The sequence below is a fragment of the Zootoca vivipara genome, chromosome 1 (genome assembly GCF_963506605.1).
Source record: "Zootoca vivipara chromosome 1, rZooViv1.1, whole genome shotgun sequence".
Lineage (NCBI taxonomy): Eukaryota > Metazoa > Chordata > Lepidosauria > Squamata > Lacertidae > Zootoca > Zootoca vivipara.
Genome location: NC_083276.1, coordinates 115,774,962 through 115,802,640, shown reverse-complemented (window position 1 = coordinate 115,802,640; position 27,679 = coordinate 115,774,962). Strand labels below are relative to the sequence as shown.

General features: G+C 45.8%; 1 protein-coding gene across 3 annotated transcripts in view; it reads right to left on the bottom strand.

Annotated features, from left to right (window-relative positions):
- The window catches only part of WIPF1 (WAS/WASL interacting protein family member 1), a 57,475-nt gene that overhangs the window by 18,849 nt on the left and 10,947 nt on the right, over window positions 1–27,679 (bottom strand). Inside the window, exon 1 of one of the 3 annotated variants that reach the window (XM_035135006.2) lies at window positions 17,814–18,849. The exons of the other annotated variants lie outside the window; for them this stretch is intronic. The gene's annotated coding sequence lies outside the window, so the exon portion shown is untranslated. Of the gene's footprint in view, window positions 1–17,813; window positions 18,850–27,679 lie in introns of those variants that run through there. 3 annotated transcript variants of the gene reach the window in all.

Here is a 27,679-nt window from a genome sequence, read left to right as displayed (position 1 = left end):
TTCTATGATTCTGTCTCTCAGCCAAATGTATGCACCTGACAGTGTTGTCAGGAGACTAAAATTCGTGGAGAAGACCGCTGTGTATACCACCCTGAGTTCCTAAGAAGATGAGTGGGATAGAAAATGAATAAATTAATGAATAAACAAATGGGGGCTAAACAAAAAATAGGGGGGGGGGGTTATTGGTACTTAGCCTGCCAGAAGAATGGCAGAAAGTGAGGAAAGAACATTTGTGGAGAAAGTCACATCTTTTATTCAAAATATACAAGCAACCTCAGAAGCAGAAAGCCAGGAAGAATAAAGAAAACATGCTCTTGGTAATAGCAACTATGATCGCTCATAACTTTGGGGTGTGGCAGGGGAGGAGAAATTCAGTTCGGGGGGGGGGGGACTCAAATACCAATGTGTTTTTGCACTCAATTATTTTGGAAGGGTGGTACTGGAAACAACTGAATCACTTCTTCCCTGCTCTAACTAAAGATTTTGTGCTTCCTATACTGCTCCACCCCCACTCTGTGTCCAGAGGAATTTTAAGATCCCAAAATTTACTTCTCTTTAAGTAAATGCTTAAGAAGTTTTTTTTAGAGGTGGGGAGAGAACACAACATCACCTGTGGTCCCTTCCAGCTAATATAATTTCATATTATCTGTCCCAATAGCTTTGCCATCCATTCTCCCTCACTCTCACAATTACAGAAACACTTTAAAGATTGACTGCTACAACAATAGAAGAAGAAGAAAAAACCTGCTTGCAGGATTTAAAAACACTTTTTTAAACTACAGCTTCCAAAGGTTAATGACAATAATAATCTAAAAATATATACTTAAGTCACGTAACCATCGGCCGGATTTCCGAACACGGCAGAGTTGTACACGTTGCAATGCTCATCACTGCACCAAAACAGATACTATTCTCCCTGTGAGCATTTTACGCCTAAAGATCAGAATCTGTAGCACATTAAACTAAAATTCATTCAACTTCCTGTTAAAAAATGGTCAACAGGAAAATTAAGTTCTCACAGCAAACCACAATCATCCTGTTCAACAGCTTCTTCTTTTTCCACAGCTGCAGTGGCCTGTGGAGTTCTGTGTGATACAGCCAACCAGTTATTGCCTTAAAAATAAATTTTAAAAAACCTTAGCTATATTAGTTCTTTTCTCAGGCTTAACCATTTCAGTCAGAACGATAAGAGAACGATTTAATTGACAGAAGCAAATCGGGGTTAGGATTTTTGTGTGAATTTTTAGCAAGGCTGAACTTGATACAGAATGAAGTACCCACCAAATAGATTAACAAACAAACAAACAAATAATAATAATAATTTATTACTTATACCCCGCCCATCTGGCCGGGCCTCTCCAGCCACTCTGGGAGGCTTCCAACAGGATATTAAAAACACAATAAAACTTCAAACATTAAAAACTTCCCTAAACAGGGCTGCCTTCAGATGTCTTCTAAAAGTCAGATAGTTGTTTATTTCCTTGACCTCTGAAGGGAAGGTGTTCCACAGGGCGGGTGCCACAACCAAGAAGGCCCTCTGCCTGGTTCTCTGTGACCTCACTTCTCGCAGGGATGAAACCACCAGAAGGCCCTCAGAGCTGGACCTCAGTGTCCGGGCAGAATGATGGGGGTGGAGATGCTCCTTCAGGTATATTGTTTAAGGAAACATTTCGGGAGGGGGGAAAGTATTTTAAAGCTAAGGATGTATTGCCTCACCTCTAGGTTTTCAGAGATAAGTTTTCATGAAATAGGTATTATGATTATGACAAGAAAATTAGGCAGGCTCAAATCTCACCATAATCAGTAGATTGCTCTGATTTTTAAAAAATGGAGGATTCCCATATGGGACAGCTGTATATTCCTGCATTGCTGGGGGCTGGACTAGATGACACTCAGGGTCCCTTTCCTTCTCTACAATTTTATGAATGTTACAAGGGCCTTTGATGTTAAAAACTATGAGCCTGTGCTGAGTAAAGAGCTTAGAGGTGAGGCGGGGAATCTGTGACCCTCAGATGTTGCCGGTCAACAATTCCCATCATCCTTGACCATTAATTATTATACTTTCCTTGAAGGAAAAAGTATGATTAATTAATAAAGGGGAAGGCCTGCTTTCTTTTATGCTTCCCTCATACTTAATAATTTAAAAACATTTCAAAAACCTCAACTCCTAAATTATTAACATGCTTGTTAATCCCCTTGTGTTATATGCCAGTCGCTCTTTCACGTGGCAGCCTTGTAGACTTAAGACGACAGCATGTACCTAATCAGCCATTTTAAAGCAGCCATTCTAGAGACCCTTAAAATGTAGATGGACTGCAGTAGCAGACAGCTCTCAGAGGTTTTTTTACTCATTTCCTGCATGATTAATCTCCAAGCAGAGAAAAAGAGGAAGACTAAATGGCAGCTTTTAGGATTAACAAAAACAAAAAACCCATAAGGCTGATAGAACTTAGCGGGGGGGGGGGCGGTTAAGTCAAAAGTTTAAGAGTGGGCATTTTCCTGCCCAGTGTTTCTGCTCCCTAGCACTAAAAAAGCACTAAAAAGACTAGTTAAGTTGCTCTGTGTATATGCATGTACATACAGAGGAAAGGGGTCACGTGTTGATCAGATTCATCAACTCAAGTGTAGTAATGAAGAAGGAAGCCTGCGTCTATAAGCTATCCGTTCATAAGTTCATAAGCTATCCGTTCATAAGCTATCCGTTCATAAGTTCATAAAGTTCATAAGACTTTATACAGAATATAGTAGTTTATTGAAGACTGGAGGAGAGACCCTCTTTAAGAACATTAGGGGGGTGGGCAGAGAAAGGACTAGACCAGGCATCCCCAAACTGCGGCCCTCCAGATGTTTTGGCCTATAACTCCCATGATCCCTAGCTAACAGGACCAGTGGTCGGGGAAGATGGGAATTCTAGTCCAAAACATCTGGAGGGCCGAAGTTTGGGGATGCCTGGACTAGACCATGTGAAAAATGAACATGAATTTTAGCTGCGGTTCATTCGTTTTCAGCTTTGTGCTCTTGTTATAAAAAAGGTGCACCTAGGTTTAAGGTGCTATTTAGCTCCTAGCTTTATCTCTGTTTCTAACACTGCTGAAGTCTGCTCTAAATATGAGCTGCCTAAAAGCCATTTGTTCAAAGCACACTTAAAACATGTTCTACCCGCCTGCATCCAAAAGATTTAAGGTGCCATTTAGCTCCTAGCTTTCATATCTCAGTTTCTAACACTGGTTCCACTGTCTAATAGCTCTTACTGTCACAAATCAATCAATCAATAAACTTTATTTGCATAGCCAACAGCCATAGCAACAGAATACACGCAATATAGACTTAAAAACAACATGGGTAAAAGGATCATATGACTATGATTATCGTTTAAAAGGTAACCCTTAGTCTCATTGCACCCTCGATGAATCTGGCGACTTTTGTTGTTCTCAGGTCATTTTGATCTGATAGAAGAAAGAGCAACGTGGCCTCAGTTGGGCGGCCTGGGAAAGTTAGAAGTAGGGGTGTAATGAGATCGAGCCGCAAGTCTTTGTAGAGAGGGCATGACAGAAGGATGTGAGCCACTGTTTCTGTGTTGACGATTCCACAGGGACAGAGTCGTTTTCCCGCTGGAATCTTGTGATATCTGCCCTCGAGTACGGCGGAGGGCAGCACATCCAATCTGGCTAGTGTAAAAGCACGTCTGAATTTTGAGATGGTTAATTTATACAGATAGCGTGACAGGGGTTCCAGCTGGGAGGGGGGAAAGAAGGCAAACCAAGGGCAGGATTTCTTTATGACGGCAAGGTTGTTCTGCTCAAGGTCCTTTAGGCGCTGTCCAATTAGCCTTTTTGCATTGGTATGGCCCATCATAAGGAGCTGTTGTGGATGGAGTCCGCAGGAAAGGAGTTTTTGGTGCACTAGTTTGGATCACACACTTTTATGAGAGTCCTGTAGCACTAGAGGCAGTAGGCCGGGCGGATTTAAATTTAAGCGGAGCCAGTAATTCAGTGTTCTTTGCCAGGATCAGGTTTCTTCCTGATGATAAGTTGGAATCTGCTTTCTTGTTATGTTTTCTCCTTTCACTACAGTGGTGCCTTGACTTACGAATTTTATCCGTTCCGAAGGCACCTTCGTAAGTCGAAAAATTCATAAGTCGAAAAAAGCCACTGGAAACGTGATTTCCCCCAATTACATTGGAAACGGAAAAATTTGTAAGTCTAAGCAACCCTATCTAAAAAGTTGCAAGTCAAAAAATCCCTATCTAAAACCGCCGCGTTTTTTTCCGGATGTCGAGACATTCGTAAGCGTGCGGCCATTACCCCCATTCGTAAGTCGAAAAATTCGGTTGTCGAGTCGTTTGTAAGTCGAGGTACCACTGTATTATGTTTTCTGGTAGTTCCTTGACATTTTTCTCCCATGCTAGTTTCTGTAGGCGAACTTTCCTAACACAACAGTTTGCTTTCATAGAGGGCAAATTCCTTGCTACCTTTGGCCATGATTCTCACGACACCCTCCTCAAGAACAATTGGCTGGCTTGGATTTGCCATTGCACTGTGAACAGCTCCCTTCAGCTCCAGCCAGCACGGCCCAAAGGCAAAGGAGGATGGGAGTTGTAGTCCAGCCACACATATGGTCCCCATCTTTGGCCTGCGAGGCCACTTTCCAGCTCTCGCATGCCTGTGCAAATAGTGAGCTCGACAAGTCTACTGAAGTTTAACGCAGTGAAAAATTGGCATTTGTCGGACTGTTAAAGGATGAGTCGGCACATGCCGAGTGCTAGTAAACAACATAACTACCCATTTGCATGCACAATTAAAAGCTCCAGCAGATATGATGGCAGGGCAATAGCCTTAAAAGCAGATCCTGTTCTTTATTGCTCTCAGGAGTACACTTTGCTCTTCTGCAAGACTGGCTCTTGCTGCTTAAACAGGTGAACCAAAACAGTCCAACTATCTCCCCAGATACATTCCAATGGAGACCTCATATTGAGGACATCGGCTGAAATAGAAGTAACTACATCATGTGCACTGTGAATATACTTCTGTAGATCTAAGGGTACAACAATGGCCCCAGTCATCATCATCATTAATTAATTAATTAGCCACCTGATTAATCTGACTGGGTTACCACAGCCACTATGGGTGGCTTCCAAACAAATTAAAACACAGTAAGACACCAAATATTTAAAAAACTTCCCTATACAGAGCTGTCTTCAGATGTCTTCTAAAAGTCAGATAGTTGTTTATTTCCTTGACATCTGATGGGAGGGCGTTCCACAGCCTCTACTGAGAAGGCCTGCTGACTGGTTCCCTGTAGCCTCACTTTTCACAGAGAGGGAACTGCCCTTGGAGCTGGATCTCAATGTCCGGGCTGAACAATGGGGGTGAAGATGGTCCCCCCCCAAATTGCGTCATTCGCACACTGCACAAGCACCAGTTTTCCATGTATCCTATATAATAATGTCCAAGTTGTCCCTGCGTCCAAGCTGTCCCGTGTGTCCCTGGGTCACTGCGCATGTCCCCCAGGGACACAGGGATTGGACAGCAGAGACACACGCGCTCTCCCCCCCCCTGCCTCCTCCAACCGCCGCTCTCCAGACAGTGCCTCACTGCACTTGCGTTAAAGCGTGAGGAGGAGGAGGCTGCTTCCCCCCCTACACTCCCCCTCGGCGCCGGCTGAGGGAGGCAGGGCGCGTTGGGGAAGCGAGGGTGGAGGAGGTGAATGGGGGGAGGTTTGTGCCTGTGTGTGAGAGGGAGAGGGCACTGGAGGGAGGCGCTCACGCCCCTTTATCTCTACCGCCTTTCCCCTGGGCTGAGGGCTCAGGCGGCCGTTGCTGCCGCCGCCGCCGCCGCTGCACCTCTTTGTGGGGGCGGAGCCCCGCCGGGCGCCTCTTTTTAGTTCCTTCGCTCCGTGACGGGGAAGCGGCGCCGCGGCCCCGGCTTCTCCTATAGCCGAGCGCCGGGGTTGCGATCTGGCCTTGCCGCTGCTGCTGCCGAGACGCGCTCTGTACCGGGAGCTGAGCCAGTTTCCTCAGGTGGCTTACCGTATGCCAGTGTAGGAGTCTGGTTTGCTGTCGGCGGTGGTGGCTGCCGCAGAGTGCCTGCCCCTCTACACTGAGTGCCTGCCCCGTCGTGGGGCCGCCGCACACCAGGACGAGGCTGCCACCTCCTCCTCGCCCTCTTCCTGGGGCCGCTTCTCCCCGTGCTCCGGCTCTGACACCAGGCCGGGCCTGCCCAGCAGCGCGCCCCACAGAGTGTAGCTGCTGCCGGGGCCACTTCCCTCAGCCTGCTGCGCTGGCTGCTCTTTGGGCGGCGGCGGCAGCAAGAGTAGCACCTCCACCTGGGCCTGCCCCATCGCCGCCGCCACCAAGAGGCCGCCCACATATGTTCTAGCGCCCGTTTTTAACGGGCTGAAATGACACTAGTATTGTATATAGATGCATGGCAAAAGGACCTGTTAAAAAAACCCCATCACTGCATATGTCAAAAAGAGGTACGTTAAAAATGGTGAAAGAGTCGTGCTACAAAGGATCTAGACCAGGGGCAGCAAACTTTTTCAGCAGGGGGCCGGTCCACTGTCCCTCAGACCATGTGGGGGGCCGGACTATATATATTTTTGGGGGGGGGATTAACGAATTCCTATGCCCCACAAATAACCCAGAGATGCGTTTTAAATAAAAGCACACATTCTACTCATGTAAAAACACACTGATTCCTGGACTGTCCGTGGGCCGGATTGAGAAGGCGATTGGGCTGGATCCGGCCCCCGGGGCCTTAGTTTGCCTACCCATGATCTAGACCTGCAACTGCTGCTGTTCTGATCTTTGCGTGTGCACACACAGAAAGAGTCAGATTTTCTGCAGTCTTTCCACCTCTCTCTGTGAAAGCACAAGAGGGCAATTATTTGATGACTTATGACAAATCAAATGCACTGTAGAATCATAGAACTGTAGAGACACCAAGGGTCATCTAGTCCAACCCCCTGCAATGCAGAAATCTCAAGAAGATCATACATGACAGACAGCCATCCAACCTCTGTTTAGAAACCTCCAAGGAAGGAGAGCCCACAGCCTCCCAAGGGAGATGGTTCCACTGTCCAACAGCTCTTACTGTCAAAAAGTTCTTCCCTGATGTTCAGCCGCAATCTCCTTTCTTGTAATATGGATCCATTGGTTTGGGGCCTACCCTCTGGAGCAGGAGAAAACAAGTTTGTTCCATCTTCCATGTGACAGCCCTTTCGATATTTTAAAATGACTATCATATCTCTTCTCAGTCTTCTCTTTACTAGGCTAAATATACCCAATTCCCTCAACTGTTCCTCATAAGGCTTGGTTTCAGATCCTTGATAATCTTGATTGCCATCCTCTACAGTACACATTTTAGCTTGTCAATATCTTTAAATTGTGGTGCCCAGAACTGGACACAGTACTCCAAGTAAGGCCTGACCAAGGCAGAATACAGTGGGACTATTACTTCCCTTGACCCAGACACTAAACTTCTATTGATGTACGCTAGAATAGCATTTGCTTCTTCTTTTTTTGCTGCTACACCATTCTTGCATGTTAAGCTTGTTAAGACTCCTAGATCCTTTTCACATGTACTACTGACAATCCAGATGTTCCCCACCTTATATTTGTGCAGCTGGTTCTTGCAGTGAAGAAGCTTACATTTGTGCCTACTGAAATTCATTTTGTTCATTTGGGCACAGTTCTGCAATCTGTTAAGGTCAACTTGAGTACCGATTCTGTCTTCTGCAGCAATGGCTCCCCCTCCCAAATTGGCATGATCTGCAAATTTGGCTAGCTTCCCCACAATACCTTCATACAAGTTGTTCATAAAGATGTTGAATACCAGTGGACCCAAGGCAGAATCCTGCGGCCTCCAACTTGTCCCCTTTTTTCCAGGATGACAAAGAACCATTAGTGAGCACTCTAGCTGCAAATCCACCTAACAGTTACCTCATCCAGTATACACTTTACCAGCTTCTCTACAAGAATATCATTGGGGACTTCATCAAAAGCCTTATGGAAATCAAGATATACTACATCCACAGCATTCCCCTGATCCACCAGGCTTGTAATTTTTATCAAAAAAGACATATGATTCATCTGGCAGTAAAAAGGGAGCAAATAGAAATGGCAGTTTCAGAGCCTTTGCCCAGCATGGCATGTTTCAAGTATGGTACCGAAATCCTGGGCACAGCTCCTTGTCCTCCTCTTCAAAATGCAACGGGGAGGCAGCCAGATGAGAGAGGCAGGTGCTTAAAGCTCCTGAATAGCTTGTACAGTCATTAATGACCACCTGATCCTAAGGAAACTGACTCAATGATTTCATCAGGACCTTCCTCCAAGGTGCTTCAGTTTGGAGGGCTTCATATTCCATGGTTTTACAAACTAAAAAAACTTGTCTGGAATCCCATTTGGATAGGAAGTGCTGACGGGAGCAAGGGCTAAGTGCTCCCTCCCTCTGTTGTGATTTGATGCCCTCCTGGCATCAGCAAAAGTGGTGCCTGGGCTGACCCTGAAATACAGACTTTTGGCTGGAAAAAAAGTATACAGAGAGCCATACGAGTTTTCCAGACGGCGTAGACTAGCGCCTTCAGGGAGAAAGCCGCCCTCTTTATAATTTGTCCCATGTGTTACATTCACCACCAGAACATTTAACAACATGGTATGGCAACTACATTTTGGATAAATATTACAGTTTCAGGAATTCGGCTAAATTTACATGATTTTTCCCCCTTAAGTGTTCGAGAGAGAGAAATCACCTGTATGATGAATCTGCTTTGACCAGTTAAGGGAGATTTTTTTTAATGTGAAGCTGTATCCTCAGCTAACCTTCCAGCTGTTGCAGTCTATTGGCTGGAGGGAGATCATGCAAGCTTCAGCATTCAAGCTTGTGTGCAACACAGACAAAGGGACAGAGAGGAGCTGAGTTTTGACTTTAGCATATCTTCATGGGAATTTGTAAATAAGGGGGCAGGGGGGAAGTGAGGGAATAAGCAACATACCTTTTACAGTATCTCTCTTTTTTAAAGGATAACACTATAAGTCCCAGCCCCCCACCATGTGGATTCAAAAACTAAGGCAATAAATGCCAATGAAAGATAACTTTTAAAGACATATTTAACTTTGAAAGTTAAGTTTTTAACTTTTAAAGTAAAAAAAAATTGCATTGGGTTTTTTTTTAAAGTCAAATACAGTCGTACCTTGGATCCCGAACAACTTGCAAGTCAAATGTTTTCACTTCTGAATGCCAGAAACCTGGAAGTGAGTGTTCCAGTTTGAGAACATTCTCTGGAACCCAAACGACCAATGGGGCTTCCGACTGGCTGCAGGAGCTTCCTGCAACCAATCGGAAGCTGCACTTTGGTTTTCGAACATTTTGGAAGTCCTATCTGCTGCACAAGGGGGATAATTTTTGTCAGGCTTGCAGAAGTGGAGTGAAGGGGTAAACATGACCTCCCTATGATCCTGATGAAAAATTCTCCCCTCTCCATTGCCTTGCGCCTAGCATTATACTTATAAAATCTCCGTATGCGGTTGTTAACCCCACGATTAACATAGTGCCTACTTCAGCCCTTAAAGGTCACCAGGTAGTAAGCAAGCGCGTCCCCACCCACAAACCACACCAATCTGAATACATAACCAACTAAGAACTTACCGTGTTTCCCCTTTTTTAAGACACCGTCTTATTACTTTTTTTTCTCAAAAAACCACAGGGTGGCTTATTTTTGGTGGGATGTCTTACTCGTATTTTTATTATGAGTCTGAGGGAAGGGAGGTGTGCGTCCCTGGCCCAGCCCTCTCTCCCCAGCCCTGGGATGTTCGCAAAGGGCTGCTCTCTCTCTCCTCTGATGTGGGGACTCACTTAATAGCAATCTGCTACACTGGAGCTTCTTAAATCTAAACCAGTATAATGGAATCTATCTGTGTGATACAGTCCTAGCAGTAGCCTATAGTAAAGCAAATAAGGATCTCTACTAGCCAGCTGCCCAAGACTTAAGTTCCAACAATGTAACACTTTGTAGTGCTAAAATAAAAAAAATCCTTCAGTAGCACCTTAAAGACCAACTAAGTTTTATTTTGGTATGAGTCTTTAAGGTGCTACTGAAGGAATTTTTTTATTTTACTTCGACCCAGACCAACACGGCTACCTACCTGTAACCAGAACTTTGTAGTGCTATCACTGATAGCAAAGAAGCTACCTGCTGAGAACAAAGAAGCCAGCTAAACAGCAATTAAGATTGCTGACTTGGTAAATGGTAGCAATTAAGAAGCAATTGAGCTAGCAAGGTAAAATTTTGTGGGTAAAGGAAGCTAGGACCGGCAGTTTAACTTTTGTGCTCACAAACAGCAAGAAGGAAAAAGTCCTTAATTTTTTTAAAAAAGTCCCCAAGGCAAGGACTGCGATCCAGACTACTTACAAATCCTTAAAGGGGCAGCTCCACAGACAAGCAAGCATAAGGTAGAAAGGAAGGCTGCAAGGAGACAACAATCAGACACAGGAGACTGCCGTCAAGAGGAAATCAACAGGCAACTCATGGGTGGACGCATAGAATGGAAGGGAAAGGTGGAGGGAAGCGAGAGGTGGGTTCTGTGTGTGTGAGAGAGAGAGAGAGAGAGAGAGAGAGAGACACAGACGCGCACACGGAGATCTCTCCCTTAAAGGGAAAACAGCCTTTGCATTCAATCGCTCCTCTCCCGTCAAGAGGAAATCAACAGGCAACTCATGGGTGGACGCATAGAATGGAAGGGAAAGGTGGAGGGAAGCGAGAGGTGGGTTCTGTGTGTGTGAGAGAGAGAGAGACAGAGAGACAGAGAGACAGAGGACACAGACGCGCACACGGAGATCTCTCCCTTAAAGGGAAAACAGCCTTTGCATTCAATCGCCCCTCTCCCGTCAAGAGGAAATCAACAGGCAACTCAGGGGTGGGCGCATAGAATGGAAGGGAAAGGTGGGGGGAAGCGAGAGGTGGGTGCTCTCTCTCTCTCTGTGTGTGTGTGTGTGAGAGAGAGAGAGAGAGAGAGAGAGAGACGCAGGGGGCGGGGGGAGAGAGAGAGACAGACGCGCTCACGGAGGTCACGAGGCTTCGGCAGCCAGCAGCTACGGCTCTTCAGTGCATTTTTACAAGCTTTTAAAGGAAATACGTGTCTGTGGAGCGACAGCAAAATGGAGATATTTTTAAGGGGGGGTTGGCTGGCGGGAGGGGGGTTATTGCTACTGGGTGAAGGGTCTATCAGTATGTCTTATTTTCGGGGTATGGCTTGTATCGCGCAATTGCTTAGAAATCCTGCTATGGCTTATATAATGACTACGTCTTAAAAAAGGGGAAACACGGTATTACACTTGCATATGTGCTCTGCAGATGCCAACTTATTGGATTCCCAAAGATCCTTCACGTTTTCTCAGCAGTCGGGGGTTTAACAGAAGCAAATTTGCCTTTGGGCTTTGAATGACGCCTGTCATGTGCCACTGTGGTGCTTTGAGGGCCTAACTACATCAAATCATGCTGATTATGGTAAGACAAGATATATATTTTTAAAGTAATCCTACGTGAGGAGAATGCTCCCCCTGCCAATTTCCACTAGGACCACAGCACACAGGTAGAGGATGTCTAACTCCTCCCTCCCTCATCATGACACAACGAGATCCCTCCCCCACCAATCGCTAACTGCAGTACCATGCACTGGGGAGAAGTGTTTCCACTGAGTTTGTGGCCGTGGAAGGAAGGGTCAAACCACTCCTTCCTGGTGAGCAAACTTTTTGAGTTCTCCAGAACTCTCCCTTTTGCTTAACATTTATCCTGAAGATGAGTTCTGGAGGACTCAAAACACTACTCAGTCCATCCCCCACCCACCCACCCACGTTTTAGGTGGTCCAAAGAAAGATACTGTGGCTTTTGAATTTCATCTCATGGAACAAATACACGATCTCTGGCTAGGCACTGAAATATTTCAGATTGTTCTCCTGTTCTCACCATATGTGCCTCTATTCTAGTTCCAGCTCAGGGATAAAAAAAAGGTGAGTCTCATCAATCAGCAGGGTTTTTGGGGTGGGTAGAGGGGAGACACCGGTTTAGTACCTTGCAAAGTAAGCAGAAATGTTTTAATAAAAGCAATTGAACTTGCTTCCTGTTTGGCTTAAACACCTGCGGAAACCACAAAGTGCAGTATGAAAAGGCCTCTTCTCCTCCCTGTTAACTTTTACATTTTATTTCAATGCTGCCAGTAGGGATAAATATTTTGGCTGCACCAGACAAGAATGAATTTGTTTTAAGCTTACTTACTTTTCTATCTAGTTTCTGCCATTAATAAATGGAAAACTGCATTTGCAGAGATTGAGGGCCGGGGCGGGAGGGAATCTTCCTTGCCAGAATAAAACTGGAATCCCAGAACTTGAAGCCTCCTGCCCATACATCTGTGCATGATTTATATATTCTGTTTCAGATCCTACTTCATCCGAATCAGTCGCCCCCAACCTGGTGTCCTTCAGATGTCTTGCCATATAACCTCCACCTGGCTGCGACTGAGTGGCATTCTAGTCCAAAACACCTGGAACACACGAGGTTCGGGGAGGTCTGGACAGTAACCCTAAAACAGATGGTAAAAATAAGTAGTTTCTGTTTCGTGCATGTTTAGGGTTAGGAATACAGTACCCACTCAAAAGAGTATTAGTCAACTGACATTTCCGAACTGCTTCGAACTTTGGAGGTGAAAGAAACCTTACAAAACATTTACTTAGGAAATATAACAAAGCAAACAAAATTTCCCTGGCTAGCAACCTAGTGGAGAAAACAAACAGGCAATGCATATGCACATGCACAAACGCAGCCGAAATTGGGCCAAGCATTTAAAGATATTTCTCAATTGCCTGACCCCATACAGAAGCTTCTTTTCTGTTACGTGCAGCATTCGAAAGTCACCAGGTGCCAGGTGCATTTTTGTACCTGGCTTTTGGCCACTTGCGACCTAGTGAAGATACCCAGGTGGCAGGATGGTGCCTGACATCTCCACCATCTGGAGGTGCCATGCCTGGAGATCATTGGGTGTTGACTGTTTTCACACTGTGGCAACATGCCCTGTAGAATTCTATCTGTGATATATTATCTGCACAATCAGAATGAATTTCAGGAACCCAAAAGTGGTATTGAAAAATACGACTTTTGAGCCGTCTGGCTGGAATCCTGGCTTATATAGCTGAGTTTCTAACACTGGTTACATGGTAGACTGCCCCTGCAGCTGGACGTTCCATCCCTAGGAATGTGCTTTAAAACCTACAGTATTTCTAAACAGGGGCCTTTGCCACAGCTTCTGGGGAGCGAATTCCAAAAATAAAAAATAAAAAATGCATGCTGTACCTCTTGCAACTGCTGCAGAACACAGGAGAATCTGAGCAGGAAGAAGTACAGTGCAGAAGAAAGGTTCTGGCCTGAAAGCAGAAGGCAGATGGGCTGTCATGTATCGATACCCTAGCTAAGTCCTAGCTTGGAATAGGCGTGTGTTGGCGGCATGTCCCAATACCCAATACCACATTATTTTACCAAGCAGCCAATGTCCTCCCTGCGAGGTTGGTTAGGCTGGCAAATAACAACGAGCTCAAGGTCACGCTTTTGGCTTCATGGCTGACTAAATTCAATACACCACAAGCTAGGACTTTCGAACTGCTAAGTGGCCTGTGATCAACTGCCTTAGATGGAAGCATGAGAACCATCAAACCGCTGGTGAGGCTTCTCAAGCCAGCGTTGGAAAATCAACTTACCCCCCCCCAAACACACAGAAACGCTTCCATTGACATTCAAGGGCATGGCTGCCTCAGCCTCCACCGCAACTTAGATTCATTTCCATATCTGTTCTCTCTTTCTATTGAGCCTGAACTAGGGCTGGGCGATATAATTATTGCTATAATTATTTATGTATTTATTTATTTATTCCCTGCCCATCTGGGTGGCTCCCAACAGAAAATTAAAACATGATACAACATCAAACATTAAAAACTGTAGTTGTTTATTTCCTTGACATCTGATGGGAGGGCATTCCACAGGGTGGGCACTACTACCGAGAAGGCCCTCTGCCTGGTTCCCTGCAACCTCACTTCTCGCAGTGAGGGAACTGCCAGAAGGTCCTTGGAGCTGGACCTCGGTGTCCGGGCTGAAATATGGGGGTGGAGATGTTCCTTCAGATATTTTTCAAAAATCGTGATCTATCACCAGCTAAACATTGCAATATACCAATATATCATGATGTCTGAAACAAGGATGGAGCTATCTAGTGCTATTGGCTGGCTTCGCAGTATTCCCTCCATTGTGATTCTTATTATGAAACTGATATCACGGTATGGACTTCAAACTGGATTTGGACAATATATTGATATATCGCCCAGTCCTAGCCTGAACCATTCCTTCATTCTTCCATGTTTACGTAGTTGCATAGTCTTTTCTTGCTCTTCTTCCTGCTGCTCTAATTTTAATCTGGAAAATTAATTCCCCCCTCAGCCTTCTTTTTCACTGGTTTACGCAGTTACCACGTTTATACAATCCCCTTATTGTGTCCCCCACCTCCCCTCTTTGCCTCTGCCACAATGCTCTCTGACTCTTCCCACTTCCTCTGCTCTAACTTTTCTCAGTTTTTCTCATCAAGCAGTGTTATCCGTTTATAAAGCACAGGCTATCATTTGCTGCTCTGCTTTTGCATGCTTCGATGGTGGTGCGTTCAAAAAAAGATTTTCCACTCATTTTACAGGTCCCCAAAGAAGTGTTACCGGTGTGAAAGAAAATAAGGAACCTGAAGCAAAGTGTACAATGGAAGCCAACGATTTTGTACACTGACACACATAGCCTTGCAACACACAGCGGCTGTTGGGTTTTTTTACAGCGTGCTTTTTGTGCACAGAGGTTTGCAAATCTTCACGCAATAATTGCACTTAAAGCAGAAGCTGCTATCTGTGTTGTCCCCAGTCACTGCGGCTTCCAACAAATTTGAACACAGTGAGACATCAAACATCAGAAACTTCCTTATAGATGTCCTCTAAAAGTCAGATACTGTAGTTGTTTATTTCCTTGACATCTGACGGGAGGGCGTTCCACAGGGTGACCCCGCCTGTATATATATTGGTACACAGAAGTGGCTGCTGCTTCCTTTTTTGCCTACTTCATTCCTAGACAAGTGAAACAGGGGAAGAGGAAGTGGCGCAGCCCTGCAGCATGTGTGGACTTGCCCCAGTAGCTCTCTGGGCTCAGCGAGAATGGCAAAGAAAAAGCGATTTATAGGCATTGCATATGTGATATAAACATAGTGCCACCAGATGGTGCTGTGGAGTCCCGTTTTCTCTCTCTACCTGTTTTCCCTGTTTAAATTTACATGTTTAACTGAAACGCTTCTTTGATATGTCTAGATCCAGCCTTTGTTTACCCATATAGGCAGTAAGTGCTTGAGAAGTGCAACAGAGCAAACGTAAACGTTCCCGGCAGACGAACAGCGCGGGACAGGGACAACACCCCCAAAAGGCACCTGCGCCCTGCAAATTATAACACAAAGTCTCCTTCCCCCACAGAAACTTAGCTGTATAGATGTATAATTTAGGAAGCCTGAATAGTTGGGGTAGTTATGAACATTCTGTGCTGCCGCTTCAGCCAATGAGTGTCGCAGGCTTCACCACCAGAAGAACAATACGCTAAAGAAGTTTGTGCTCTTCACTATAAATAGCATTATTGCATAGATCTAGCAGTATTTATGTGAATCCAATCATACAAAGGTAAAGGTAAAGGTCCCCTAAATGGTTAAGACCAGTCAAAGGCAACTGTTGGGGTTGCGGCGCTCATCTCGCTTTCAGGCCAAGAGAGCCAGCATTTGTCCACAGACAGCTTTCTGGGTCATGTGGCCAGCTTTACTAAACCACTTCTGGTGCAACGGGACACCGTGACAGAAGCCAGAGTGCACCGAAACACCATTTACCTTCCCGCCGCAGCAATACCTATTTATCTACTTGCACTGGCGTGCTTTCAAACTGCTAGGTTGGCAGGAGCTGGGACAGAGCAATGGGAACTCACTCCATCGCAGGGATTTGAACCGCCAACCCAGGCATGTCTCATTACAGCAGGAAATGCTGATTATTTTGTTACGTATGCCTATAACTATTTAAAAAAAACACAGGTTATGGATTTTCCCCATTGTGGTGACAAGGACATTTTCTTTTTAGAAGGAGGGGGTAGAAAAACACTAATCAACCTCTGCATTGTCAAGAATCAGCATATTATAAAACATTCTGAACCAAAATATTATTTTGCACCGTTAGGGACAGACCACAGGACAATGGGAGTCATTGATCCAGTTTTTTGGTTGGTGCTCTTTCTCCCATGTCCTTTCTGGGTCTCAAAGTGGGACATGCATTTCCCCTCCCCCAACCATGTTGTCCTCCCAACTACCCGGTGAGGCAATTTTTGGCTGAGAGTGTATTTAAACTTGGGTGCCCCCTCCCCTGCCCAGTCGTAGTCTGACCACTACCCTGAATTTTCAGAAGAATATGCAAGTTATTCACAGAGAAGGACAGAGGCCACAGAACCAACTGGACTTGTTTTTGGACTTGTTTTTCCACCAAACACAACCCTCACCTCCTCCCCAGCCGTCCGCTGGAAGACTGCAATTGAAACTGATGGAAGTTTCAAAAACAGCTTGTGATACGGCCTGGGGAGGAAGGAGGTCCAGAGGAGGGGGGAAATAATACCCGTATCTGATCCTACCAGTTAGGCCCCTTATACCAAGCCCAGCAACTCTCTGGATGGATGTTGGGAAGATTTTCTTCTTACTCTTGGAGCAAAAAAAGGGTTTAAGTGAGAGACGTTTCAGACAAAGACAAAGAAGAAAGCAAAATTAGATCGATGCTCTGGGACTGAAGAAGCAGAGGGGGCACACTCTGGCTTCTGCCACTGGCCAGAGCACCAAGGAGCCCTGAGAGTCTTAATCTCAGAGTCATGGGTTCAAGTCCCACATTGGGCGAAAGAGTTCTGCATTGCAGGGGGTTGGTTTAGATGACCCTTGTGGTCCCTTCCAACTCTACAAATTCTACGATTTTTGTCTGCACCCAAGGAAGAACACCATGACAGAGGGGAGACCAACCTGGCTCCATTCACCGGCCCCTGGAGGAGCTGCAAATGCTTGCTTTCCTCCTCTTCGCTCATTTTGCACTGCATCTAATTATACCGCAAGCTCACAAGCAGGCCCTTGTGCTCTCTTTTAATATACGTGCAGGGCTTAGAAAATTTTTAGGCACTGTAAGTACTGAAATCAGTAATAGCATTTCAGAGCTAGCAAACTCCACTAAAGGAGCAGCTACATCTGCAGCACAATGCTAGGCATGCTTACACAAAAGCACATGTAATTAAATTCCCACTAAATTCAAGGGGCCTTACTCCTAAGGGAGGTGCGATTGGACAATAGCTGTGCATAGGATTGCAGCCTTAGTCTTTTGCATTAGCCAATTACAATAACAGTTCAAAGTTCTCCCCACTCCAGTTGTGTGTGTGTGTGTGTGTGTCTAGCACAACAAAACATGCTTTCATTACCGAAATATTAAAATCCTTATCTTCCCACAGACAGCTAATTTCACCAGCACACACACATATACAAACTGAACCACCAACCTGAATATTAATTCTTCCCTGTTATAGGCATCTTTTGGACAAACTTGTAAGTCAGAAGCCTAGCGCTGTCCCAGAGAAAGTCTCATGCTACAATCTTCCTACCCCAACCACGACAACCTTAAACACACACACACACATAACACTCCTATTCGAAAAGAATAAAAACTTGCTGCAAAAAGAAAAACACAGACCTGCACTGTCTTCAACAGTAGGAGAGCTGTCACGTCTGAAGCTCACCTCAGCTTTCAACTGAGTTTCCTGTCACAAAGCCACGTGACACCACACTTCCCCACACTGCCTCTCGCTAAAAAAAAAAAAAAAAAAACTTGCTCCATCTACTTTGTTTCGACTCGGAGAATATTTATACCTCACATTATTATGCATCCCATTTGTTTGCATAATTCTGCTATCTTTCGTTTGTTCTGCTCAGAGCGCTCTAAAAGTTAAAAGGGTAAACACAAGGAGACAATTAGAAGTGTTACAGGAATGGCCCTCTGGTCAGTTCAGGGCCATATTAAAGCTTGCACTGTGTGCATGCAATGAAATCTTTTGTGGTGCCACACTGCTGACTCATTTAAACCATGCTCTGTCTGTGGCCTGCTGCTGGCAGAGGGGACAGGACCACACAAATGTGAATGAGCACACACACACACACACACAAAATTTCATTCCTCCCATTAACTCCATCCTGTCGCAGAAGCTTTTCTGCAGCAGAATATTTCTCTCTCTCCCTTTCACTAGAACAGTGTTTCCCAAACTTGGGTCTCCAGCTGCTTTGGGACCACAACTCCCATCATCCCTAGCCAGCAAGACCAATGGCCAGGGATGATGGGAATTGCAGTCCGAAAAACACCTGCAGACCCAAGTTTGAGAAACAATTGCACTAAAAAGTTAAAAATTGCTTATAGGTAGGAATGTAGCTACCGGGTCACTGTATTGCGATCAGGGAACACGGACTGTGGTGTGAGCCACAGGAAGTTTTGAAAGAAACTCATGCAATAGGAAGAATCAGCAAAGGTTTCAAAACAGGGTCACCTTCTGCGGAAAAAAAAGCCTTCACTTTGGCTTATTGAGCACAAAAGTCCAACCCAGCCTCAATTATTTAAAAAAGCAGAAAGCGCTATAGGTAGGGGTGAAGTCCAATTTACCAGTTGCTGGAAACCACAGCGGGTGGCGCTGTGGGATGGGGGGGCGCTGTGGTCTAAACCACTGAGCCTAGGGCTTGCCGATCAGAAGGTTGGCGGTTCAAATCCCCGCAACGGGGTGAGCTCTTGTTGTTCAGTCCCAGCTCCTGCCCACTTAGCAGTTCGAAAGCACGTCAGAGTGCAAGTAGATAAATAGATACAACTGCGGCGGGAAGGTAAACAGCATTTCCGTGCGCTGCTCTGGCTCGCCAGCAGTGGCTTAGTCATGTTGGCCACATGACCTGGAAGCTGTACGCTGGCTCCCTTGGCCTATAGAGCGAGATGAGTGCCGCAACCCCCGAGTCATCCACGACTGGACCTAACAGTCAGGGGTACCTTTACCTTTACAAAGGGGGAGAGTGCTTTTTTGCTCAGGTTCTGTTTTTAGGTTTTCCATAGGCATCTGGTTGGCCAGTGTGAGAAAAAGATGCTGGACTTGATGGGTCACTGGCCTGATTCAACAGGGTTTTTATTAATTTTGAAACAGAAGCAATAAGAGTCTCTTTTATACAAACACAACTAAGCTTCTCCTTTGACTAATTCATGCAGACACAACTCCGTTAATGCCATCTTGGCAAACTTGAGTTTGGAAGACACCCCCCCACCCCACCTAGAACAGGCTGGAGGAAAAGTACCAAAATCTCATGGAAGATTACCCCTGGAGATGCAGCAGAGTTGGTAAAAGGAAAGTTAGCAGACAGTGATGCAAACTGCAAGTAAAAACCACAGGAAGTAGCATGGGAGGTGGCATTTAAGCAGAATTTGTAATGCAGAGGCCCTATAGCCATTTAACGATGGGCCAAAGGAGGAAGGTGGCACTGCTAGATTTGCATTTACAACCTCATCTCTATTCACATGCAAAACTGCACCCAGAACTAAGCAGTTTTATTCATTCCGCAAAGTACTGAGCAGCCACTGTCTCAGGCGCCTCCTGTACTGAAATATTGCATTGATATGTGTGGCAGTACTGCCATCCTACGGGGCTGAAAAGAGAGAAAAGGTGGTTTGTCCACCCCAGCCTTCGTCGACCTGGTGTGCTGCAGCTGCTTTGCACTACAACTCCCATCAGCCTCACCTAGATGGGAGTCAGAGTCCAAAAACAGCTGCAGCACAGCAAGTTGGCAAAGGCTGGTCTGTTTGTTCTGGCACAAGTGCCTAGCCAGCACACAAACACACCAACTCTGGCTTCCCAGTTATTTAAAAAGGTGGGGTCTGCTCTGTCTTGAGACAGTGTTTCCCAAACTTGGGCCTCCAGCTGTTTTATGGACTACAATTCCCAGCATCACTAACCCCTGGTCCTGCTAGCTAGGGATCATGGGAGTTGTAGTCCAGCAACAGCTGGAGACCCAAGTCTGTGTTACAAGGAGGCTTCCTCTTTTAATTAAACCAGGTCTGGGGAAACTGTGGCCCTGCAGATGTTGCTAGCCTACAACTTGCTCATAAATACAAAGAAAACAAAGGAGCTTGTGGTGGACTTTAGGAGACAGAAGAACAAGGTCCAGCCACTTTTGATTGACGAAATTTGTGTGGAGAGGTGTATTTTTTGAGAATTTAAAGGAAAAAACATCTTCCACAAAAGCTGCTGCTTGCCTTCTATCACTGTGCCATACAGAGCGTGCTCACGTATGGTTTATGTGTGTGGTACGGAAGCTGTACTTCCCAGGACAGAGCAGGGCTGTGCAGAATTATTAAAACAGCAGAGAGCATTATTGGCTGCTCACTCTCCACCTTAGAACAAATCTACACCACCAGGTGCCATAGAAAAGCACTAGACATATCAAGAGATCCAACGCACCCTGGTCACCATTTCTTTGAGCTCCTGCCATCGGGACGGAGATATAGAACAATGCAGGCAAGAACGAGCCGTCTCAGGAACCGTTTCTTCTCTAGAGCGATTTTGGCCTTAAATGGAAAGCCTGGACTTTGAAGTCATCTTATTTTACTTGTTATTTTGTATTATATTTACTGTTTTTAATTAGGTTTTGTAATTTTGGATTATGCGGAATGCTTTATCTGAGTGGATGTAGCAACCGAGTAATTTCGTTGTTCCCGCAAGGGGACAGTGACAATAAAGATGACAATAAAGACAATCTCTGAACCTTGGCCATTAAAATGTTGAGTCTATTGTCCTTAGGTACAGTAATGAAGACTACTAGATATACTGCCAGCCCTGGCTTGAGCTTTATATCAGGGGCTGCCTTATATTGAACCAGGCCTATGGTCTACCGTGTCCAGTATTCCACATACATACCCTGAACTATAGCAAAATATCCTTTCAGCCAGAAGTGCTGGCGAACTAATGAAATATGAGATTTTAGCCATGCAAACCATGCGTGCTGGATCACAATTTCACCCATAAACCATGTCAGGTGGCTACTTCTTCCTGAAGCCCCCATTTGCGTATGCAGTTTAAACCTCACTGGAAAGTTGCACCTAAAAGCTGAAAATGGAAGTGCTGGTTATTTATATTGGAAGCTTTTATTTTATTTTATTTATTTGCACACACAGTTGAAGCGATCTCTCAGTCAGCAGTATATATATATATATATGGTAGACCCCCTGAGTACGAAAGAACTTGAAGGGAAGTTGAAGAGTTCAGGAAGTGACTTGATGTTTGCTCATGAGACACTGTTCCCATTGTCTTTAAAACCAATCTTAATTTTGAAATACTTGAGAGGGAAAATGCTAGCATGATCTGCTGACAGTAGCAGGCCTCTCTCCAGCCACATTCACACCACACATTGAAAGCTCTATGACACCACTTTAAACAGCCATGGCTTCCACCCCAAGAATTATTGGCTGCGGGTGCTGTTGAGACCCCTATTCCCGGCACAGAGCTACAATTCCCAGACTTCCCTGTTAAACCACTCCAGGAATTGCTCTGTGAAAGGAACGAGAGATGAATAGGTTCTATCTTCAGATGTTAAACAAAAAGGGTGAGTCACCTGCGCTGTTCTCCACTCTCAACTTTCTGCCTGACATCCAGAGCTGCTATGGGAAGAGGCGGCAACGGTGGAGGCTCCCTGTCCCTACGAAGAGCATAGAGGTGGCTGGCGCCAACTGCCTTTCATTCTTCCCATCCCAGAACTGGTTCCCTCAACAGCCATTCTCCCCTTGCTGCATCTGAGGGAGAGGGAAGACAGGAAACCCTACTCCACCCAGTCAGCTCAGAGCAGTTACACATTTCGGCAGGTCCTCCACCTGAAAAAGGTGTGCTCAGGTACAGCTAGGCATCCCAAGGCAGGGATGGCTAATCTATGACCCCTTTGGAGCTTGTTGGACTCCAACTCACATCAGCTCCAGACAGCATGCTGTCTGAAGCCGAGTGGAGTTGAGGGCAACAACCTCTGGAGGGCCACAGGTTGCCCATTCCTGATCTAAGGTCAGGGGCCACTTGAGGTAGGCTGATGCAGCCGCCTCCCACTTCCGGAGGCTCAGATTAGTTTCCACTTTGGTGCTAAATTTGGTCCTCATACCTGCTGGGTAGGGACGCGGGTGGTGCTGTGGGTTAAACCACAGAGCCTAGGGCTTGCCGATCAGAAGGTTGGCGGTTCGATTCCCTGTGACGGGGTGAGCTCCTGTTGCTCGGTCCCAGCTCCTGCCAACCTAGCAGTTTGAAAGCACGTCAAAGTGCAAGTAGATAAATAGGAACCGCTACAGCAGGAACATAAATGGCGTTTCCGTGTGCTGCTCTGGTTCGCCAGAAGCGGCTTTGTCATGCTGGCCACATGACCTGCTCCCTCGGCCAATAACGCGAGATGAGCGTTGCAACCCCAGAGTCGGTCACGGCTGGACCTAATGGTCAGGGGTCCCTTTACCTTTTTACCTTCTGGGTGCACAGAGCACACAGGTAGGGCTAAATTGGGGTGGTTCAAATCTTCCACCTGGTTCCTTGAAATGGGTCTGGGAACTCCGATCTCTCCCACCCAGCCCTAATACAGATCCCTAGTGCTTATTTGCTACTTGATGCTGTCCATCACCCACATTTTGGCAATGGTGAACAGAGTTTACATCTCTCCTGCATGGAGTATGAAACCAGTAGAATACGTTAAGAAGGTGTGAGCTACAGCAGTGAAGGAAAAGGTAGTGCTTTTTTCTTGGGGGATTGAAGGATACAAAGTACCAGCACCTTAAAAAACAATAATGGTAAAAGTGTGACAGTGTAACAACTTCATGGTGGGTACTGGCACCTTTTTTTCTAAGAAAGAAAAGCACTGAATTCACAGGAGGTGGATTAAGAACATCATAACTTCTAAAAGGGCATGAAAGCTGAAATAGGAGAATTTTACGTTGGGACAAAGCAAGTTTGGCATATCTTGATCTATAGTCTGAAGGCTTCAAAAGGAAACTTTGTTGAAACCTGGAAAACTTCTCTCTCTGTGTGTGTAGAAATCTAACTTTCTGGTCGCCAGTGCCATGTGATTATTTGAAACTTTGTGAAGCAGTTGCTTTAGGTATGCATTAAATACTCACACCAACGGGAGACTTTGTCCTATATCTCACATGCTCTAGTTCACCCCAATAACTAACACCTACTGTTCGCTAATTTGCAGCAACCTAAGGTGCTGATAATTAACAAAGGGAAATAGAAACAGCAGCTGCAGGAGTCATGGGGGAGAGCAGTGGCAAACCATGCCACATTTTGCGATGCAACATAGCATGTCAATTGTACCGCAAAAGTATATTGCTTTGGAATAAGAAAGAGAAAAAAGTAATGGGAATAGAAGAGGGAAGCAAACAAAAGGACCCCTGACCGTTAGGTCCAGTCACGGACGACTCTGGGGTTCCGACGCTCATCTCACTTTATTGGCCAAGGGAGCCGACCGACAGCTTCCAGGTCATGTGGCCAGCATGATAAAGCCGCTTCTGGCGAACCAGAGCAGCACACAGAAACGCCATTTACCTTCCCGCCGGAGCGGTACCTATTTATCTACTTGCACTTTGACGTGCTTTTGAACTGCTAGGTTGGCAGGAGCAGGGACCAAGCAACAGGAGCTCACCCCGTTGCGGGGATTCGAACCTCCGACCTTCTGATCGGCAAGCCCTAGGCTCTGTGGTTTATCCCACAGTGCCACCCGCGTCCCTTATAGTGCATAAAGTTACATCAAGCTATATAATTATGGACCTTAAGAAGGGGCAGCCCTCCCCATTTTGTAGCCTGAGGCAAAACAGGAAGGTGCTGCCAGCACCAGATTTAAGGTGGGGCACTGAGACAATCCATAATTGATCCATTTGGGTGTGCCAAATTTTGACCTTGCACAGGGTGGCTTATTACGAAAGATTACCAAAGTCCACTCATGAACTGCTAAAGCCTCCCTTAACTGGCTTGTGTGGCGTTACCCACAAAGCGTTGGCGATGGCTGGGTCTGGCAAGACATTCGTGTTGACACATTAAATGATTTTGTAAAACTGCAACTCAAACTATATGCCTTTTCTTCCTGTGTGTGTGTAGCAATTACTATTTCCGTGGTGTTTCTTCCTGTCCCAATAAGGCAGAGCGGAACCGGAAGCAGAGGTGAAGCGTGTTGCATACTTTAACCACGTTATATAAAACATGATCGTTAGATATCTAAGAAGTCCCGCAGCACATGCACACTGACAGTTAGGATGGCTGGAATTTCAATCAGCACAGAGGAATGAGTTCCTGAAACTGGGCCAAGATTACAGGAAAGGATGCCAGATGGCTGCCTCCTATTATATCAAACGAAGCAGCATTAGGACATTTGAAATCTGCAGCAGGACGTTGTGTGGAATATTGTAGCTCTCTGCTCCCCAGCCAGTAAATATCCAAGTATTTGGATTTGAAAATAAGCAGTGGAGTTAACACAGGACACTGAACCATCTGGTTATGTTTGGGCAGTGGAAATTCTTGTGCATGAATTATTATTCTAAGCTGCCTCAAGACCTGTTTTCCAGAGCGTTTGGAATAAGCCTGCAGTACCACTCAGACACGCAAGTTAATAAAGTGCGATGCTGGTATTTCTCACACTGTCTTCTCAAAAGGCTTCAGAGCACATATCTAAAACACCATCACCCCTTTCCATCCCCCAACAGTGATAACACTGTGAACTGTAGCAGCAGGCATTTTAAGGTGGTTTCTGTTTCTATGCTATTACCGATAGAACTGGATTGGTCTGCAACTCTTCCAGACGTGGCAAGGGCCTAACGCGAAACTCACGATTAAAGCCTTGGTGTATTTAATGCAGGAAGATTGGCAATTAGCAACGAGTTTAGCAAACACGCTGCCTCGATAACTGCTCTCTGGCTCTGGCATTCTCTGCCTTTGAAGGTTTGCCAAAGTAGAGGCTGATCCACCTCCCAGAGGAAATGCAAGGTCTTTTTAATTCAATAAGCATGGGCTTGCTTTAATGGCACATGTATGCAAGAGTATCTTAGATCCTTCCAAAATCCCATCGATTGTGGATAATAAACTTGCTGTCAGTCCTGACCTTTCAAGAACAGGGGCAAGACCATAAATGCAAACTATACGCATCAAAGAAAAGCAATCCCTCCTCTTCACGTGGCGTTGGGTCATAGAGATGCTTATAACAGACTGATACAAAAGGGTTCTGGGAATCTGCACTGATTCTATTTAGAGACCTGCTGTTGTTGCAGAAGGGCTCATGTGACTCTGCCCAATAATAAGTGAGGCTTGACGCTGCCAGCATTGTACACAGGAGGAAGACAATTGCTGAGGGACTCTTACTGCCTTTGCACCGCTCTTATGGTATACAGTCAAACCTCGGTTGTCGAACATAATCTGTTCTGGAGGGCTGTTCAACTTCCAAACGTTTGACAACCGAAAGCGGAATGTGGAAGCCTCAATAAAATAGGGAAACTCAAAACGGGAGCCATGTAGCACGTTCGGCTTCTGAAAATCGTTCAAAAACCGGAGCAGTTACTTCTGGATTTTCGGTGTTCGGTAGCCAAAACGTTTGAAAATGGAGCCATTTGAGAACCGAGGTTTGACTGTACCCCCTAATCTGCATGCTATCTCCAGTGAACAGAACCCCAAACCTAGGAGTCTGCCTTTGGGACATGCTTGTTAAGAAAGGAGGGTGTTTGTGCATGGAAAGCTAGTTCAGACCCTAGTCCGAGACAACCAGGCCATTGCCCAGCTAATAAATCGCGTTGTACACTAACAAAAGAACATTTATATATATAAAAATGTAGGCATTGCATGCGCAGAGGTCACAGCCTTTCTCCGTAACCGCTGAACTGTAATGTAACAAATTTGGCCACAACGTTCCATGCCCACCAGGGAGGGATCTGGCGTAATTCCCCCCCCCCAAAGCAAACCTTTCATACCTAAAATAATGATTAAACACACAAAAAAGTGGCGCCCAAATTAGACGTCACCAGCAGAAGGTCTGAAGACTCCAGCAGCATCCAACAGAAAGGCAGATCGCGTGCTGTCACCAGCAGAATCTCTGAAGGGCGGCGCCAAATAATGACATCATCAACCGAGCAACTGAAACCACCAAGACGGCCATTACCAGACAACCCAGAGTCAGGCCGGGGCCAAGGAATGGAAATACAGGGCGGAGGCCTCAGCTCACATTTAAATACTAGCCCAAGCCAAGGCCGACAGACTAGGCCTAGGCCTGGCAGCATTAGGCAGTCGTTCATCATTTCCCCTAACACGCACTTGGGGGCACGGCGAGGGGTTTTTGCTTTTTAAATTAGCGGGCGTTGTGTCACATGCGAGGCTCTGGCGGCCATTTCAAGTAAGGGCAGTCGTGCCCCTTTTAACCTAGGCTTTATACTATGACTGATTGCAAGGCTCTGTGTCTTAAAAAAAATCATGCACTTTCTCTCCCCAGTTTAAGTCCTCGGATATTTTCAGTGGCCAATCCCCCCCCCCCCCGATTTAAATGACAACCCCAACTAGAGAAATAAAACATCGCAAACAGCATTAAAAAAAACCCAGCACCACATCCTACATTCAAAACATTTGCTCCAAAATTAGAAAATCCAAATCACAAAACCCACCACAAAACACACAACAACACTCAAATCATACAATACCCACCAAAATAAATTTCAACGCCAAAAATAAAATTAAACAGTAATAACTTCTGCTTCTCATGTTCTTATTTAAAAAAAAATATTAATCCAGATAAGATGCATACGCAGGGGCCAATGTATGGAGATACAGCAGGGAGGGGATAACACTCCCCGGGGACAACAGAGGGCTCAGACAAAAGTAAATACTGGGAAACAGAACCCAGAAACTGACAGTTCCTTCTCCAAGGGTGGGAGCCAATGTAGGAAGATACCAGGGGGGCAACACTCCCCAGGGACAACAGAGGGCTCAGACAAAAGTGCATGCTGGGAAATAGTACCCAGAAGCTGACAGTTCCTTCTCCAAGGGTGGGGGCCCAAGTATGGAAATACAGGGGGGAGGGGATAACACTCCCCGGGGACAACAGAGGGCTTAGACAAAAGTGCATGCTGGGAAACAGAACCCAGAAGCTGACAGTTCCTTCTCCAAGGGTGGGGGCCAAGGTATGGAGATACATAGGGGAGGAGCCAACACTCCCTGGGGACAACAGAGAGAAGGGTATCCCATCGAAACACATGGATGAGCCGAGGGGGTGGAGGGAGGAGGGGTGGGATACATAGGTGCCAACTCCCAGATTGAAAAATCTGGGATCGGCAGCGGCGTGGCACCGGAAGTCGCGCTGTGGCCATTTTGGAACTGGGCAGAGTGACACCGGAAGTTGCTTCTACGCATGCTCTGCCCATTTCCAAAATGGCCGCCGTGCCAGAAATCGCTTCTGCACATGTCCAGAGACTCCAGACATGCGCAGAAGGAGCCTCCCCGGGCCGGTAAGAATCCGGGGGATTTACAGGTTTTTTAAAAAATCTGG